This window comes from Pongo abelii, chromosome 1 (genome assembly GCF_028885655.2).
Source record: "Pongo abelii isolate AG06213 chromosome 1, NHGRI_mPonAbe1-v2.0_pri, whole genome shotgun sequence".
Taxonomy (NCBI): domain Eukaryota; kingdom Metazoa; phylum Chordata; class Mammalia; order Primates; family Hominidae; genus Pongo; species Pongo abelii.
Genome location: NC_071985.2, coordinates 195302361 through 195321996, shown reverse-complemented (window position 1 = coordinate 195321996; position 19636 = coordinate 195302361). Strand labels below are relative to the sequence as shown.

Below are 19636 nucleotides of genomic sequence, written 5' to 3'. Positions count from 1 at the left end.
GAAAAAACTATAGATGGATTTCAAAATCTTTTTGCACCAAAATAAACCCGCACTAACTTGTTATAACATGTCTGAACAGGATCTATTTTGAGGCACTAAGAAGGATAAGACATCAGCTTGAAAAGAGCCCCTATCAAAGCAACATGAATTTTGCTAAAATTGAAGCAAGAACAAACATCAAATTTATGGTGAAGCTTGGGTGGAAGAATGGTGAAATCATTAGTGCTTTACAAAAAGTTTAGGAGACAATACCCCAAAGAAATCAACAGTTTACAAATGGGTAACTGGTTTTAAGAAGGATGAGATGATGTTGAAGATGAAGTCCTCAGCTGCAGACCATCCACATCAATTTGTGAGGAAAACATTAATCTTGTTCGTGCCCTAATTGAAGAGGACCAGTGATTAACAGCAGAAACAATAGCCAGCAACATAGACATCTTAATTAGTTCAGCTTACACAATTCTGACTAAAAAATTTAAGTTGAGCAAATATTCCACTTGGTGAATGCCAAAACCATTGTATCCAGATCAGCTGCAGACAAGAGCAGAGTTTTCAATAGGAATTTTAAACAAATGGGATGAAGATCCTGAAGCATTTCTTTGAAGAATTGTAAGAGGAGATGAAACATGGCTTTACCAGTACAATCCTGAAGACAAAGCACAATCAAAGCAATGGCTACCAAGACGCGGAAGTGGTCCAGTCAAAGCAAAACTGGACCAGTCAAGAGCAAGGTCATGGCAACATTTTTTTTGTGATGCTCAAAGTATTTTGCTTATTGATTTTCTGAAGCGGCAAATAATGATAACATCTGCTTATTATGAGAGTGTTTTGAGAAAGATAGCCAAAGCTTTAGCAGAAAAATGCCGGAGAAAGCTTCACCAGAGAGTCGTTCCCCACTGTAAGAACATTCCTGCTCATTCCTGTTGTCAAACAGGGCCAATTTTGCAAGAGTTTCAATGGGAAATCATTAGGCTTCCACCTTCCAGTCCTGATCTGGCTTCCTCTGACTGCTTTTAGTTTCCCAATCTTAAAAAAATCTGTAAAGGGTATCCATTTTTCTTCAGTTAATAATGTAAAAAAGACTGTATTGACATGGTCAAATTCCCAGGACCTGTAAGTCTTTAGAGATAGACTGAATGGCTGGTATCATTGCTTACAAAAGCAACTTGACCTTGATGAAGGTTATGTTGAGAAAGTTTATATTTTTCATTATTATCTTTTAACTTCATGTTTCCACAAACTTTTTGAAGTCTTCTCATCCAGGGAGATTTCTCAAAGTATGTTTGAAAAACATGCCTACAGGGGAATGTAAGGGAAAGGGGTTGTTTTGTGTTGCAGAATAGCAGACTGAGACTGGTTATTTATGAACAACACAAATTTATCTGGCTCACAGTTCTGGAGGCTGGGAAATCCAAGAGCATGGCACCAGGATCAGAATAGCAGACTGAGACTGGTTATTTATGAGCAACAAAAGTTTATTTGGCTCACAGATCTGGAGGCTGGGAAATCCAAGAGCACGGCACCAGGATCTGGCAAGGGCCTTTGTGCTGTGTCATCCCATGGCAGAAGGTGGGAGGGCAAGAGAGTATGAAAGCAAGAGAGCAAGAGGAGGCAGACTCATTTTTATAACAAAGCCACTCTCATGATAATGATCTAATCAGTTCTTATTAGGCCCCACCTCCTAACACTGTTGCATTAGAGTTTAAGCTTCCAACACATGGACTTTGGGGGACACATAGTAACTATAGAAGGGGTATACACTGAAATATGTTTAGGAAATGCTGGGTTAAAGAAAGCCAGACAGGTTTCTTAGCTGCAGGAGATTTCAGTGCTCCTAATATGCTAACATGTACTGTGCCTCTGTAAAGGCAGGGGAATAAAATTCAAGTTTTCTTAAATGTATTTACCCAAAAATATTTTTTCTCCTTTGGTCCCCACTCAAGAGGATTTTGAGAGTTTAGTATTCAGCTGAACACAGTCAGAGAAATACTGATATACCACGACTCATGTTTGTACTGGCAACTGTAGTGGACACCATCTGTTTTTGGCAGCCATTGGCTCTCCTTGCAGAAACAGCCCTCCCCAATTTTTTTAGTACATGTGATGTAGTTGGGAGTTTATTCCTCAACTTCAGCAGTGAGCACATAACCCATGCTAAGCCACTCATGACATTGCATCCCCTGGGCCACAATAACTGGTTTGAGGATAGGCACATAGTTTGATCACAGCCATGGAGATGCTATGGGACTTTGAAGGGAATTCTGGATAAGAGACAGTTGGACTCAAAAGCAAAGGATGTGAGGCTTAGAGCTGTGGCAGCCATTTTTCCAACACCTGGAGCTCAAGAAGTCAACCTGGAAGAGAACAGGGCTGTGAGGTGAAGATTAACTGGGTCTGTCTTTTGAAAAGATCGGTTTGGGTGCTGTGTGGAAATTAGTATTGGTAGAGGGATCTGGCATTGAGACCAGTTAGTCAGCAAGTAGTGGGAAGAGATGAGAATGGCTTGAATTAGAGAATAGGCAGTAGAAATGGTGAGGGCTCTTTAGGAGGTAATAATCACTTGGGGAATGATTGGAGGGGATAAAGAAGCAGGAGAGAAAAATGATGGCTTCCAGGTTTCTGACTTGCAAAACCGAACAGATGGTGGTGACATCTGAAAGAGGACCAGGTTTGTTTTGGGAAAATGGAGTGGGAGGGAAGTCATGAGTTCATTTTGGTTGTATCTGATTTCAAGAGTGGTTGGGAACTCTTAAGTGTTGAGTAGGATTTTGACTTGAGGTCAGAGGAGAGCCTTGGGTTGGCAATATCAACTGGGGAGACCTTGTCTTAAGGAGGGTAGTGAGTTACCCATGGCAATGCTACCCAAATCTATGTCTAGGACAGGAGGATAAAACTTCAAAGGAAACTGGTAAAGGAACCCTCAGAGAGGTAGAAGGGAGAGAATGTTTAAAGTAGGAAGGAATGGTCAACTCGCTGAGATGTTGAATTAGAAGAGGATTGGCAAGTGTTCTTTGGGTTAAGAGATAAGAAGAACACTAGTACCTTTAGCCAGAGCTGTTTGGTAGAATAAAGGGCAAAAGTCAGATTATTGGGTGGAGGAAGGAGCAGGGAGGAGAGGAAGCAATCAGAGCAATAATAATAACAGCAAACAATGGCAAATAGGAAGTCAACACTTACTATGGGCAGGCCTTGTTCTAAGTGCTTTATGTATATTATCTCCTTTAACCCTCACAATGATTCTTTGAGGTAGGTACGTGTGTTTCCATTTTATAGACAAGAGGAAACAGAGGATCAGAGAGGTTAGGTGATTTGCCTGATGTCACACAGCTGGTGAGAAATGGAACTGGAATTCAAAAGCAGGCAGTCTGGCTCCAGGGCCCATATTCCTAGCCAATAACTTATACCAAGGGATTACATGGTGACAAATCTTTCAGGCAGTTTGGCAGTGAAGGAGAGGAGAGAAGAGGGGGAGAGAAGAGGAGAGAGACCTATAACTGGAGACCTGTAGCCAAGGAGGGTTTATTCAAAGATGGGAGAGACATAAATGCTTAAATATCAACAAGAAAGATCCTTTTAAGATGAAGTGGATGGATACAGAGGAGAGAGAAGAAATAATGAATAATGTGGGGTGGGAGACAATGGGGTTCAAAACACAGGAGGAGCTAGGAGGAAGGACCCCTCCTCTCATGCAGGGGTAGGGGAGAGAATGGGTGGTGATGTAGGTAGATTTGTAGGAGAGTTCCTTTCTGATCAATTCCATTTTATCTGGGAAGGGGTGAGGTCACCTGATGAGCGTGAGAGGGGAGGAGTAAAGCATATGAGGTTTGAAGAGTCTGGGAATGTTTGAAAGTCATGGAAGGCAAAAGAGGAAGCTGGTGAAAAAACATTGGAGAATCACAGGAAGCCAGTGATCATGAATTTTGTAGGTTTGTGTACAGCACAAGACAGCAAAGGGTTGGGTTCATTGAAGATTGGGGTTTTGATAAACAGGTAGAGAAGAGAAAGTGGTGGGGGAGAATTTGGAGTACCGGTAGAGTGTTAGTAAAATGATGGACCACAGAGTCTATGCCAGGATAAAAGGAGAAGCAGAGGAAGACAGCTGATAGGTTGAGAGAAAGATGAAAAGGTTGATGAAAGTTTTGAGGAAGCTAAAGAAGGACCATGATGCAAGCTTTAAAGAAGTAGAGTAGGTTGGTCAGAGAGCAGGATGCTTGAGTTAGTGATGCTGGGGGCTGCAGTTTGGGGTCATGGCAAGGCTTGTGATGAGACAGGGAATGAGTGGCTGGGGGAAGTGGGAGAGAGGGTTATCGGAGATGAGATTGAGGACCTGAGAAGCCTACGTGCTGCATGGATAGTTCCTGTGGATGTCGAATTCACCCAAGATAAAGGCACAGGGTAAAAAAGCAAAAAGTATGAAATAAAATCTTAAAGTGAAAAAGAAGACCTCAGCCAGGTGCCAAAGGCTTCTGGGGGCTGATCATATCAACAATAATGTCTACTGCAATGAGGCAAGGAGAAAGGGCGGTAGAGCTGAATGGCACGGCCCTCAAAGGTGCACTGTTTTCTAGGCCAAAGAGGAGCAATGGAGAGTAAGATGGATACCAACTCCACCTCTGATTCTTACAGAGTAAATGAGCAGACAGCAACATCTCTGGGGGGCTGCAGGGGAGGACCTCCTGGTTCTAGTTAACGCAGGAGATGGAGGGAACCCTTAGGGAAGACTCTCTGAATTTCCAGCTCCAGGTAGAGTTTAGGGGTTGAGAGGGGGAGTGGAGAAGTGGGACAAGGACATAACACAACAGCATTATGAGGCTGGTGGGTGTGGAGGAAGACTAATGGCCCATGGACTCACACTCTGAGCATTGACGCAGGGTCATGGGCATGGGAGGCTGGCTTCAATGGTCTCTCGAAGATGATTGCCTCCAGGTTGTATGGTCAGGGGACTTGGTTCACTCAGCTTGGGGCCCAGCCGCAATGCCAGCCCTTGGAGCCCCTCAGGCTCCATTTAGATAGGGTATGAGGGTTTCAGTTCACCACAGCCCCCACGTCTCTACTGTACACAACTAGCTTGATTTTTTGTTTTCTGCTAGGTCCCATTTCTGTTATCCCCATTTTTGTATTTGACTCCTGATTGCGAGTTTAAACTCTGGATTCAGACAATCTTGAACCTGAATTTTAGCTAGCCATTTAAGAGCCACGGGAGCCCAGGCAAACTCTGTGCCTTGGTTTTCTCATCAGTGAAATGGGGGCTGAAAGAGCACCTATCTCATAGATTGTTGTGAGGATTAAATTAAATGATGCAAATGAAGTGTTTAGCACAGTACCTGATACATAGTGAGTGCTCAATAACAAGTAATATACATTTATTGAGCACTTACTATGTGTCAGTTTCTCTTCTAAGACTTCCCATGTAATGACTGACTGATGTTATTCTCTTAACAATTCTATGAGGTGAATACTATTACGTTATTTCATTATTTCGACAGATGAGGAAACTGTTGCATAGAGAGGGGAAGTGGTTTTTTTCAAGGTGAAACAACCATTAAGTAGTGAAACTGGTCAAACCCAGGCATTTTGAAGCTCCACTCTTAAACCATCATGCCATATAGCCTCTTGCTGTGATACAAATGTCACTATTAATAACTATTATCACACAATTATCATATAATTTTGCAAAAATTATATTGCAAAGTTTAATTAACCAAAACTTGGAACTGGTGCCCATACTAGGTTGGCAATAGCGTGCAGACCCTGACACTTCCTGAACACGCTCAGTCTGCCTTTCTCTGTCCACTGCTCTGAGACCCTCTGTCTCCAAGATGGCTCAGGTTGGGATATCTGGCTCTCCAGGAAGCTGCTGGCTGTCTGACCCAGGTTTTCTGTCCATTCAGCTGAATCTCCATCAGAGGTACAACCCCCTCTTGATATGGCCTAGGGTAGGGGTGCTTAATTACACGAACTTAAGAGTCTGCCCTAGTTTGCATCTTTCCTCCTCTCTCAATGTTCCTATTTGCACAACAAAGTCACTTTCTGTCCTTTGGGGTCCCTGTGAGACTCTTCTGGCCACTCGTCGCTGTAGCCTGTACCCTCTCTCCCAGATCGCTGCATGATTTTCTTAATGTGTCCACAATCCCCTGTTCTCCAGGGTCCTGAGTGAGAGCCGGGGATGTCAGGTTTGGGGAGGATAAGGGGGTTTCTCAGGGATCCTGGTCAGCAGGGTCTTGGAGGCCCCAGTTGCTTAGAAAGAATTCCCCAGCATCAGATAAAGATTCCAGGGACCAAATGAGTACTGGGAGCCCTGGCCCAAACCCTGGCTGGCCACCCGACAGGCTTCCTAGAAAGCAGCTCACTGTGCAGTGGGTGCCAAGTGGGTGCCGTGGGTGCCGTGGGTGCAGCTTCATCTTGGCGGCCCTGGAGCAGTAGTTCCTCGGCCACCCAACCTCACTGGCAGTGAGCCCCTTGAGGATGGAGCCCACAGCAGCCTTATGGCCAGTGCATCACAGTGTGGAGCACACAGTAGGGCCCCCATAAATATTTGTCGAGTATCCCATCCTGTCCTCTAGACTGGACAACTGAGCAGGGGATGATTAAAAAAATAAAAATACTAGCAGACACTTATATACCATTTACTATGAGCCAAGTATTATTCTAAATGTCTTCCATATATTAATTAAGTGAATCCTCATAACCACCCTGGGAGGTGGGTACTAGTGTCATCCCCATTTTACAGATAAGGAAACTGCGACCCCATGAGCTTGGGTAACTTGTCTAAGGTGATACTGCTAAGAAGTGGCAGAGCTGGGACTTGAACTCCAATATTGTGGCTTCAGGATCGAGGCTCTTAACCATAATATGTGCTTCCTGCTGTTTCTGAACCCTGTCACCAGGTCACCAGAGATAAGAGCCCATGTCCAACAGCTTCAGCTAAAAGGGAGGTATTGGCTCTGTGCTTGGGAGGTTTGGGGGGGCCTGGCCGTAGGGTTCTGGGGGTCCAGGTGATGTCAATGGACCAGCCATTCATGCAGCCTCTCTCCGTCTCTGCTCTGCTTCCATCTGTGAGCCAGCTTGTGCCTGTTCTGCAGCCACAGGGGCCAGCTCCCAGAACTGGCTGCCCCACCAGACCCACAGGTTGTGGAGAAGGGTCAGCTTGGCACAGGGAGGGGGTGTCACAACCAGAAGAAGGGGGCAGGGGTGCCAGGCAGACAAGGATAACAGATGGAGACTGAAAGCTCCTGCCCCTGCAGGGGGTGTAAACCTTTTAATAGCCCTCACTACAACCTAGAAGCGCCCATTTATAAATGAGGAAACTGAGGTACAAAGTAGCTTGTCAAGGGTCCCACAGCTTGAAGTGGCACCAGCGGCATGCAAGCCCAGGGCTGCCTGATTCTGGACTGCATGCTGCCTGGAGCTTCTCAGACGGAGGCCCTGGGGGTCATATTGCATGGCTCACCTTGGCTTCCCCAAGACCCCAGGGCAGTTCTGTGGTTAGAGGACACAGGCCGAGAGGCACCTGGAGGGAGGGAGGCCAGGCCTCACCAGGGCCAGTGGCCAGGCTGGAGGGAATCACTGGCTGAATGGTGCTCAGGGTCCTGGAGCTGGTGGAGGTGGGTTCCCTGCCCTCCCCTGGCCCTGAATGGCCCCCAGGGCTGTGAGTCTGGGGACTGGGCACCTCCTCTGGGCCTCTGGCAGGGAGCGAGCAGTGCCTGAGGCAGGAGGCAGGCAGGCATGGCGCGGTCCCTGCCCATCTGGGGAGTGCTTGGTGGCTGGCTGGAACTGAGCAGTGGACGGCGTTTGGACTCAGCAGCGCGAGCCCAGCTCGGAGGCTGCGAGGCAGAGCCGTGAACGCCAACAGTCTGGAGGCAGGCTCCGGAGGGAGACAGGCTCGGGCCCATTCGCTGAGCTTGGTTCCCACGACAGCTCAGCAAACAGATGGACCTGGGAATCCTCACCGCCTGGCCAGGAGGGCGCACACATGAATGGAAATGCAGGCACCCCGGTGGGGAGGGACACGCTGGAGGTTCCCAGGGAGGGCCGGGGGGTGAGTCAAGGACCAGGAGCTATGGCCTGGGCTAAGCGGTTAGATAAACCAGTTGGGTGTGCAGCGCTTCTTGGTTAGACTGATCCCTGCGCCTCGGCCCAAGTATAGCCCTGACCTTGACCTCAGGCTCTGCCTTGATTCCAGCCTCAATCTGAATCCTGAACTGGAACCCAGACTGAGCCGTGACTCTGGCCTCTGCTCAACTGGGCCCGGACCTTGGTCTTAAACTGAGCAGACTGAGCCCTGACCATGACCCCAGATTGAGCCCTGATCATCAAATCCATTTGCCTATGTCCTTTTCTGAAAGCTGCCCAGAGCCGACTGCCCACAACACTCGCTAGGAGGGGTGGGTAAAAGGTGAGGGCCGGGCCCAGGTGGTGCTGACAGCCTCTGGGTGGCACAAGAGAGCAAGAGCAGAATTGACTTAGCGTGGTGGTGGGGTCGAGGGGTGGCATAACTGACCAGGAAGAGAAGACTCACCTGCTGGGATGGAGACCAGAGGGCAGTGTCCCCTGCCACCTCGAGCAGGTCCAAAATTCAGGCCGAGGAGGACAGAGCCCAGGTGGGTGGGCTTATGGGGTCCCAGGAGGCAGGAGGCACTTGAGAATGAAGCAGGAAAGGCAGGACTGCCCGCCGGAGCCACGGAGAGGACAGTGCAAGTGCAGTTGTGACCAGAGCTGGGGCCTGGAGAGGAACCCTCTTCCCAGGACCAGAGTCACCTGGGGCTCGGAAATCAGCAGCATCTAAGAAAGACAGGCAGGCAGAGGCCCAACAAGGAGATGAATGCAGATCATTTGGGAATGAGCCAGCCAGGAATGACTTTGGTTAGGGGCTGGTGGTGTTGGTGGAAGGTGTGGAGTATTAGGGGGCACTCTCTGTTCTTGGTACTTCCAAGTATGATCTGATCTAGTCCTCCTAACAGTTTAGTGAGATCTTGCAGCAGCGGCCCTTGATGACCCAGTCTCCAACTTCCCCTGGGCACTCACTGCCCTATACCTGCCATGACTCTTCCGTAGGGTTCCTCTGGCTGCCAGAGTGTGCTTCCCTGGCACTGGAAGTGTATGTGTAGGGGGGTAGGTGTTAGGGCCCCTGGGAACAGTGAGCAATGGACTGGGGTGGAAGCATAAAGAGCCCAGCTTCCTCTCCTTCAAAGGAGACAGCTCTGAGGTCAGTTCTACGCTATGTCCTAGACCAGAGGCTGGGGAGGTTTGTTGGCAAAGGGCCAGAGAGTCAATATTTTAGGCTTGGAGGACCATATGGTGTCTGTTGCAACCATTTAACTCTGTCATTGTGGCAGAAAAGCAGCCATAGATAATACAGACATGAGTGGGCATGGCTGTGTTCCAATAAAACTTTATTTACAAAATCAGGAGGCAGGCCTGATTTGGCCTGTGGGCTGTAGTTTGCCAGTCCTTGAGATGGCCCCAGTGGGCCTGGGTCTAGCGTGGTCACCAGCTCATTCACGCGCCTTTCATTGCTCTCCTCCCCTTCCCAGTCTCACCTCTCCACTCCCTACTGGAGCTTCCAGGATCTCTTCTTAAATAAATGACTTGATTTTGAATTCTTGTCTCTGAGTCTGCTTCAGGGGACCCCCAATCTAAGACAGATATCCCCAATTTCACATGAAGAGACTGAGGCAGCTGGAGGCAAAGCAGCTTGTATAAGACCCCACAAGAAGAGGAGGAGTTGCTTTCTTGAACTGCTGTGGTTTTATCCAGAGTCACTGGACCGTGCTGCCACCCTGGCGGGAGGATGCGTCTGCCTGCACAGGTTGAACAATCTCAAGACAGGTTGCTGGAACTGGCAGAACATTGAGCTCATTCGGTCACTACTAGGGCTATCAGGCACAGAGGATAAGGCAGTCCTGCCCTGCCCTCTAGAACCCAAAGTCTGGACAGGGAGTAGCAGTTAAATGTGGGGCAGAATGAGATCAATGTCTCCAAGGGGCAACCCTGTCATCTCTCCCTTGGATCTTCTCTGGGAGAGCTGCGGGACATGAGCAATCACTCTTTCTTTTCAGATGGGTAAACTGAGGCTCAGAGAGGAGATGGACTTGCCCCAGGCCACACGGCTTATACCTGGCAGAACTGAGTCTGTCCCAGGGCTCTTTGAGCACCTGGGGATGCAGAAGCCGGTGGGGGTGGGAGGCGGCAGGGACTGTGGAAGTCTTCGTGGCTCTCATGGGCACTCCAGCTCACTGTCTTTACTGCCACAGCCACTGCTTCTACATTTGCTATCTCATTGGATCATGGCGCCTTGAACAAAAGTGTCCTTACGCATTATCTAATTGAACTCCCATTTTACGGGTGGGAAAATTAAGACCCAGAGAGAGAAGGAACTTCCCAGAGAGCTATCCAGTGAGCCAAGTCAGAGTCAGGAGCAGGAGCCTCAAATTCCCGGGAAAGCAGCGTGGTCCTCGAGTTCCCCCAAAAGCCAGACGGTATCTTTGACACCTGACTCCCAGGGGCCAGTCCTGGAGAGGACACCTGGCCTGGAGCCAACCTTCCTCTCCTCGCTGCCAAAGCTCTGCTCTCTGGGTTCTGGCACTGTCTGAAAATTCCTCCGTTGGTCTGCTCTCGGCAGAGCACAGATTATCGCTCTTGTGCTAATTATTTTTATGATTAAAAGATGATAAATTATTAAACAAAGTCTGAAAAATGTGCCAAGATCTGCTCTGAGGCTGGGCCTGAGAAGTTGCCCCCTTGGCGTCCACGTTAATTAATAAATGAGACTCTCCGTGGAGAGGAGCCACAGCTGGTACATCTGGCAGCCAGGCAGGAGCTGGCGGAGGCCAGATGCCAGGCAGGTGGGGAGGAAGGGACTCCCTGGGAGTGCCCAGCCTGGGATTTGGTAACAGAGTCCCCTCCCTCTCTGCTCCCAGCCTAGGACTCAGCGGAGAGCCCCGTGGTACCATCTGAACATCTGGCCTCTGGAAGAGGCCTAGGATTTCAAGCTGAGAAGCTCTAGCTGATACTTTAATGCTATTCCCTTCTCCAAATGCAGACTTGGGAGCACCCCAAGTGTCTAAAGGAAGGCAGGAGACCAGGATTCAAATCTCTGCGAGCCAATTTCTCCTTGGGTAACTTTTGGGTAGGTCACTTAATGAGACTCCAAGCCTCAGTTTCCTCACCTGTAAAATGGGTAGAAATGACATCTATTTTTGCAAGGGTATTGAGAGTGTTAAATAGGATCATGTCTACCAAGAGCACTCAGTTACCAGCAGATGGTCAAAAAATGTTAGTTGGGCTGACTTGAAGCTTGGGTTTTTTGCTGCGCTGCCATAACTAGCTGTGAAACATTGGTCAGGCAGCTTTACCTTTCTGAGCCTCAGTTTCCTTATCTGTAAAATGGGAATGAGAACTCCCAAATCTTAGAATCAAAGGGAAAACTATATGTGAAGTGTCTAACAAAGAGTAAGTACTCAATTAATGGTGGCTATTTTATTATAATTGTTTATTACAGCGCCAACGCACTGAAGTTTCAACAAGTGGGTATTCCTCCTTCACCATGGGCACTTCTTCCTGCATAATTTGCTGGTTCTCCTCCCTCCCCATCTTACTCCTTGCAGCGCCCTGAGCTCAGGCCTCGGTGTCTCTTTCTTCCTTACACTCTCTCCCTTGTGAGCTCATCCATCTGTGTGCTGATGGCTTCCACATTTCTAATGCTAGCCTTGACCCTCTTCCCAGAACTCCAGACTCCTACAAGCAGTTGCCCATTCAAACTCTCCCCTTGGCTGTTTAATAGATATATCAGATCTAATATGTCTAATAATGCATCTCAAATGGAATTCCTCATCTTCCCCTCTGCAAACCTGTTCCCCACCGCCCCTACAGTCTTCCCCACTTGGTTAATGATGGCTCCATCCTTCTGGTGACACCTCGGAGTCGTCCTTGATTCTGCTCTTTCTTTCACTTCAAATACCTAAACCATCAGGAAACCCAGACAGTTCCACTTTCCACCTCTGTTAGAACCTCAGCACCTGGCCATCTCCCACCACCTCCCCCACTCCCACCCTAGCATAAGGCACCATCACATCTTACCTGGACTCTTGCAGTAGCCTACTAATTGCTGTCCCTGCTGCGGTACTTGACCCCTATAGTAATGCTCTACATAGCTGCCAGGATGATCCCTTTAAAACACAAACACTAGACCCAGTCACACCTGCTTATAATCCTCCAAGAGGCAAAGTCTTTGCCAAGGCCACAAGGCCCTGTACTACCTGAATCTCCCCGCTTGCTAAGACCTCCCTCTCTTACTCTGTGCCAGCCATGCCCACCTTGGTGCTTTCCTTGAACACACCAGGGGCACACTCCCACCTTGGATCTTCATACCAGCTGTTCACTCTTCTCGTTCCTCACCTCCCTCAGACCTCTGCTCAGAGGTCACCTTTGCAGTGAGGCTTACCTTGACTGTCCCATTTAAAAGTGCACCCCGGCACTCTGCATGGCGGCTTCCCTCTTCCATTGTTCATGTCCTCTTCTTACATACTAGAGTTTCTTGAGCCTTGCGTTTGCTGTCTTCTCCCTCCAGCATTATCCGTTTTATGCCCTGCAGCATTCCCACAGCAACCAGCACAGCCCTTGTGTGGTGGAGGTGCTGGGCATACTGAGATGCATCTGTCAGCATCTGCCTCCTGGTACCTTGGGCCTGCATGTCTGGCAGGCAGGTAGAAGAACACGCTGGCCATTTCAACATTAAGACAAAGAGGTAGAGAAGGCTGGATGAAGGAAGTGATGACTGAACCATATCCTGAGGCAGCTGGGGTTTCCAGGAAGAGGATAGAGAGAAGGGCATTCAGGTGGAGGAGCCAGCAGGTGCAAAGGCTTGGCAGCTCAGAAGCGTGCTCTGAGAATGGCAGGTTGTCAATGGCAACCTGGGAAGGGGATGGGGGAGATAAGCTGGAGAGGAGGCGGGTGCCTGGGGCGGGGTGCAGAGGGAGGCCAGCTCAGATCTCCCAATTCTGCCTGGTCCTCCACCCTCTGCATAAGCAGATGGGGCATATGCCCACCCTCGTGATTTCCCAAAGGAGACATAGTAGTTTAATTGCCAGAAACAGGATATTAGCAAAATAACCATATTTCATTGTGTCTGGGATGCACAACTATTTTCTACACCACTCAGAAACACTGCCGGCTAATGTGTGCCATGGCATGAAGACCCATGTGAAAGCATGTGCATCTTTCCAGTTGCGGCTTATATGGTAATAGGTAGTATTGCCTAGCACTGTAAAAGGACTTCAGATATATTATCTCACTGAATTCTTGCACCAACAATGGGTACCTATGAGACAAATAAATTAGTTCCCCATTTTACAGATGTGACAACCAGTGCACAGAGAGATTAACTAACTTGCTGTCCAGTGGGCATGTGGTGGAGCCCAGGGTGAAACCCAGGCAGTCTCTAAAGCATTGCCTTCCAACATGCAATGGAGTGTGAAATGCGAAAGCCATGGGGAAGCACAGGAAATCGGCCATGTAAGACAGGAAGCAATGGTTCGATTTATTCAGTGGTGACATCCACCACAGCTGCATTCCAGTAATCTTCACCCCTCATCCCAACATTCTCGCCCTGCTCTGCCTGTGTTGGGCAACTCGTCTTCTTGACCAGAGGTGATCTCCCACAGTGAGATAGCCCTACCCTTTTGTTTCAGCTCTTGGAAAACCCCAAACCTCAAGGCCATACACTCCTTGTGACCAAGTGAGCATCTTGGCAACTTCCCGGCTTTTCCAAAGAGAACTAACTCCTGCTGGGGGCCCCCCAAGTCACCCCTCATGGCCCTTACTTCTAGTGCTCTGGAAATGGCTGAAACCAATGGGTTAACTTGCTTTCCCTATTAAATATTTACATAAACACGCTCGGGAAGGTGTGTGTAAGTTATCAATAATGCAAGGCCAGCCTAGGCTCGGTGAGAGCTAAGAGACCCAAATTGTATCATCATAATCCATTATTCACATATAATGCATCTATTCTCCTCCATTAGCGCAGGCAGGAAATGCCCCTGAGTGCCGGGCAGGGCTTTGGAAAGCGCAATAAATGGCGGATAGACACATGGCGGGAGGGCGGCAGCTGTAGTTAAACAAGTGTAAATTAGCGCCCAGCCTCGCTCCCTGCCTGCAGCCAGAGCGGCGGGCACAGGCCTGGCAGGGAGGGGGTTACAGGATGTGGGGAACTCGCTATCAATCTAGACAGCCCTCATGGCCTCCCTGGAAACCCTTCCGGAGGAGCCCTCCCGCTGGCCACGTGGGAGACCACGCCTCAGAGAGCACAGGCTTCTGCTCTGCAGGCCTTGGCTGGAATCTCAGCTGCACCTCTGAGTGGAGACCTGGGGCGAGAGGGTGGAGGGGGCTGCTGCGCAAGCTGCCCCCACACTGAGCTCCGGGCCCCATCTGTAATACAGGGATGAGAATCACCGTCTTACAAGGTTGTTGCGTGAAGGAAATAAAATGAGAAAGGAGAAGTTCCCAGCCTACGGCACACGGGAGGGCCTTAGAGAATGAAAGAACACGCCTCTCCCTCCTCCCGCTAGGCAGTTTCAGACTTAGGAATAAAACGGGAGAAGCTTTGCACCGCACCCAAATGGATGTGTTGCAAAGGCAATACGAGGTAAAGACAGAAGTGCCTTTATGTTGTCCTCTTGTCAGCTTTGCTGTCCCTGCAGGAGGCTCCTCTCCTCTGGACCCCACCCGAGTGCCCGGTGCTGCGGTCCGTCTCCTGGGCTCAGCAAGCACACTCACCATCGCCACCCGGTCTCCAGGGCATCTTCAGCCCTTAGTCGGTCCACACCCTCTTCTCAGCACTACCGTATTCCCTTGGGAGGCAGGTCCCGCACAGAGACGAGCGCATCTGCTGTTGAAACAACCCCAGACCAAACGAGAGTTTTGGATTACCCGTGAACTGGAAGGTGGACTTTTGGTATAAAGAGCACCAGACTGGGAGTTGGGAGAGCTGAGTTCTTATCTCTGTCACCGCTGATGCTCTGTGGTTTGCGGAGAGTCCCATGGCCTCTGGACCTCAGTCTGCCTACCTGTAAGAGTAAGGGAATTAATCAAATGATTTGATGATCACGCATGTCTTAGTGAATGTGAAGTGCTAGGTGTGTCTCAGGACGCTTCCTGGCTCCTGAACCCTCAGGATCAGAGGCATCATGAGATTCTAGAATCAATATTCTGGTTCAAGTCATTGCTGTGTCTTGCCTCCACAGCTACAGCTGGATTTTTTCTAGCACCGAAGCTGTGTTGTGGTACAGAAATACGGTGCCCTGGTGTCAGGTGGATGGGCATGAGCTTGATTCACCTTTTACAAAGGAATCACATTAGCAGCCCCTCCTTACCCCTACCCTCCCACTGTAAGGGGTCATGAGCCCAATGCCTAAGGGCATAGCAGTGATGGCTGTTCAGTGGAGTCTACAAAATAAAATGTGAATTTGGAAAGGCAGGGAGCAGGTTTTGTACTTTTCAGACAATGGTGTCCACATGTGGGCGGTTTGTCCGGGCCAGACCAGTTCTTGGCTCTGATGCCACTTCCTCAGAGAGTCCCTCCCTGCCCTATCTAAGAGCCGCCCCACTACTTTCTTTCCCCCATCCATTTTATTTTTCTTCCCATCACTACCTGACATTTTATTGTATACCTAGTAGTTTCTTTGCTCATTGTGTGTTTCCTCTACTGGAATGTTGGCTCCATAAGGACAGGTATCTTGTCTGTCTTGTTCTCTGCTGTTCCCCTGAGGCCTGGCCCCTAGTAGAAATTCGATACATACTGAATGAATGAATGATTGTAGATTCAAATTTAGCACACATATATTGAGCACCTACTCTAGGCTCATCACTGTGCAGGTGCTTTTACATATGTTACACATTTAATCGGCTTAACAATGACATCTACTCATATATATTAAGACCAGTGGGCACTAACATTAAATTTCAATTGAGTGAGCCTGGTAGGAATGCTTCACATCTCCTTCCCTGCTTCATGTGTGCCAGGGGGCTAATCATGATTGAAAGACTGAAGCAGTTGAATGATGTTGTGTTCTGATGTCCTGATGCCTTCTTCCAGGCTTTCCTTTTTTTTTTTTTTTTTTTGAGATAGAGTCTCGCTCTGTTGCCCAGGCTGGAGTGCAATGGTATGATCTTGGCTCATCGCAACCTCCACTTCCCGGGTTCAAGCGATTCTCCTGTCTCAGTCTCCTGAGTAGCTGGGATTATAGGCATGCGGCACCACACCAGGCTAATTTTGTATTTTTAGTAGAGACGGGGTTTCTCCACGTTGGTCAGGCTGGTCTCAAACTTCTGACCTGCTTTGGTGATCCGCCTGTTTCGGTCTCCCAAAGTCCTGGCATTACAGGCGTGAACCACCACACCCATCCTAGACTTTCCTTCTTGTCTTTCCTTCAGTTCAGCTCATCTGCTCTCAAACTCAAGGGTGTTTAGGTAAAAATGACTGTACTAGGCTAATTCAGGGAATTGAAGAGCAATTTGAATTCTATGCAACTTTTGCCTGATGTACCAATTTTGGAATCAAATGCTCATATGCTATATAAGATTACTGTACTAGCTGTGTGGCTTCGGGCAAGTTACTAACCCTCCTTGAGCCTCAGCTTCCTTATCTGTATATGAAGATATTAATAGCTACCTTACAGAGTATATAAGATCTGCATATGATCTGTATATGATAAGCAATAGGTGGGTTTGAATCCTACTTTCAGTGCTAACTAGCCATGTGACCTTAGACAAGTTTACGTAACCCTTCTGTTTCTCAGTTTCCTCATCTGTTACATGGGTGATATTAATAGGGTGTACCTTTTGATTGGGCTGGACCCTGTTTGCATTCTGCCATGAAGGAGAGCTGGGCTGTGGGTCAAAGCTGCCGTAATTATAGGTGCAGCATCTGGAGCAAGGTGTTGCTTGGCTCTGCACTGCTGGCAGGTGTGGAAGTCCTTGCCCCATGGGTGAATTCCAGCGCAGTCACTGCCTGTGGGGCAGTAGTTGGCAGGTGGCAAAAGAAAAACTTCAAGAGAACACAGATGGTCACACTTGACAAAAAATGTTCCAGCAACCTCACCTACTGAAATCTCCAAATGTTCTCCAGTCCTGGGTACTTTAAACATACACTGGCCCTAATCAGTCAGCATTATTATAGTCCTTCGTTCATTTAACAAATAGGTATTGAGTGCTATTATGTGATAGGCACTGTACTAGGCAGTGAGAAAACAAGTCAGGCACAGTCTTCATCCTCATGGAGCATGCAATTTGGTGGCTGTAGTGATAAAAAAAAATAATAACAAGAATAATAAGAAAATGGTGTCCATTTATAACATGCCCAGAGCCTGGGCTATGTGCTTTCATACAGCACCTTATTTAATCCTCACAACATTCCTATGAGGTTCATCTTAATAATCCTCATTTTATAAATGAGGTACCTAAAGCCCAGAGAGGTTATATGACTTCTCCAAGGTCCCAGAATTAGCAAGTGGCAGTCGACACACTGGAATCCAGATCCATCTATTTCCACAGTGTTACTGTCACCTTTTCCTCTGAAGTAGCTTCCAAAAAGGGAGAGTCTCCTGGGCTACCTGGGACCTTCCAGAGGAAGGAAGGGCCTGGTGAGGACAGGAGAAAACAGTTGATCCTGAAATCCCTGCTCAGTGCTGAAGTGTGAAGACTGTCCTGCCGCAGATTGCAGGAACCCTATATGGGGCGAGCAGTAATAAGTCCCACCTCAGCGTGTGGGTGGAGGTGCCCGTGAGGAAGGGCCAGCCCCAGGCTTGTTTGGGCAGTGGCCCAAGCTGGTGATGTGACATCTTTACTGTCTGATTATTTATAGAGTCCTTGAGACAGCAGGCATCCAAGGCAGCTCTGAGGTTATGGGCTTGGGGACCAGGAGAAATAAATAGCCTTCAAAAACCCCAGACTGGTGGGGGAAGATGTGGAGCCAGGATGAGATGCCTGCCGCGCAGTCTGCTGGGGGCTATATGAGGAGAGGAAGGACTGGGGTCCCTGGAGCCTGCAGGGACCATGTTGATGAGCTGGGGGACAGGCCAGACATATCTCTCCCTTGGCCACTGGGCTGGGGGAGATCTGAGATCTGAGAGCCTCAGCCCTGTGATGGAGGCAGTGATCTTACTGGGGAGGGCCTGGGGCCTCCTGAGAGTGGCAAGGAGTCCAGAGCAGGGGCAGGAGCCCCAGGCTGTTGATTCTGCGTGAGGTCACTATTCTATCAGAATTCTATCAGAGAAGCAGAACATGTGTGATCCGAGGGCTTTATGCTCGGGGCAAGGCCTTTCCTGATCATGGTAGCTGCTAGGCAGCGGTGTCAGCCTGTATCCACGTGTCTGCTCCAGACCTGAAGTCAGCAGGGCTGGTGGTCAGCAAGAGAAGATGGACAGGAAGAGGAGGTTAGCAAGGACAAGGCAGAACCCAAAATAATGGCCTGAACACAAAAGGAGGAGCATCAACAATCGAGGGCTTGCTAGGATGGCATCTGCTTCTCACTGGGACCTGGGTGGCCTCCCACTTCCTCTAAGCCTCCAACTGATGATATGGGTGATCTGCAGAAGAACTAGCCCGCTTCACCACAAAGCTGAACACAAGCCTGGCCCCGAGTTTGGAGAAGCTGAAAGAGGAGATCGATCTGGGGTTGCCACCCCAAGATCCCAAGCTAACAAGGTGAGCCAGCAGGTGGGCTGCACACGCATGAGCTGAGAATCACCCAAACCCACATAGACCTTGAGTGCAAATGAAGATGCTGCTCCACTTCCGCCTTCCAAATCTCACACAAATTTCTCTGTGGCCACCCCTAACCCAGAACCGTGCAGGAAATTCTGGGACATGTAGTTCCAGCTTTGCTAAGTTGACGCAGGACAAAGCCTGCACATTCACTGTGTGACTTTGACCAAGTCCTTGACCCTCTCTGAGCCTCAGTTTTGCCATCAGTAAAATGTGGGATGGACTCCTCAGTGGTTCCTCTTTTAATGTAAAAAACAAAAACAACAAACAACAACAACACAACCCCAAACCCCCAAACTACAAAAACAAAACAAAAAACAGGTGGAGACATGGATTTCCTCATCTCTCCTTTGTGTGCAAATGAAAGCGAGGTCTCCTTTAAATAAACCTGCAAGTCCCCAGGAGGCTGAGGCCCCAGGTGGGAAGCACGTGGGATAGATCATTTGCAGATCCCTCCTCCCTCGGACAGATAGAATACAAAGCTGAACTTAAGGGCAAGACCTGACCTCTAGCATTGCTGCTGGATGACAAAGCAAGGTGGTAAGCCTCTCTCAGCCCAGCTTCTTTCCTTCTGTGATAAGAACAATTCTTTTACCTTTCAGGGGTCCATCACATAGATGTTGTCAGATGCTGGAGTAGGGCTCAGAGTGTATAACAGGCTTCTTAGATGGTGACTCAAGATCAGCTTTGTGGAAACCGCTGTGCTGTCTGAGGACAGGGAGACAGTGAATTCTAGGTCTTCTCCTCAGTGGAGCTCTCTGGACTGTGGGGAGACCATTAACTAATGGTATGGAAACCATTTGAACAAAAGACTGTGGGGCTTCAGGGGAGAGGGAGACAGATTCTGCCTGAGAAGGCATGTTGGGGAGGGAGTATT

The 19636-nt window shown here is 48.7% G+C and overlaps 1 long non-coding RNA gene across 1 annotated transcript; it reads right to left on the bottom strand.

Moving 5' to 3' along the window:
- Positions 1-9375: 9375 nt before the first annotated feature.
- Positions 9376-15113, bottom strand: LOC103892953 (uncharacterized). The gene is made up of 4 exons (XR_657100.3): positions 15063-15113; positions 12443-12796; positions 12079-12167; positions 9376-11168 (listed from the first exon to the last, which is right to left on the bottom strand). It is a non-coding gene; the product is annotated as an uncharacterized LOC103892953 (long non-coding RNA).
- Between the last annotated feature and the right edge of the window lie 4523 nt (positions 15114-19636).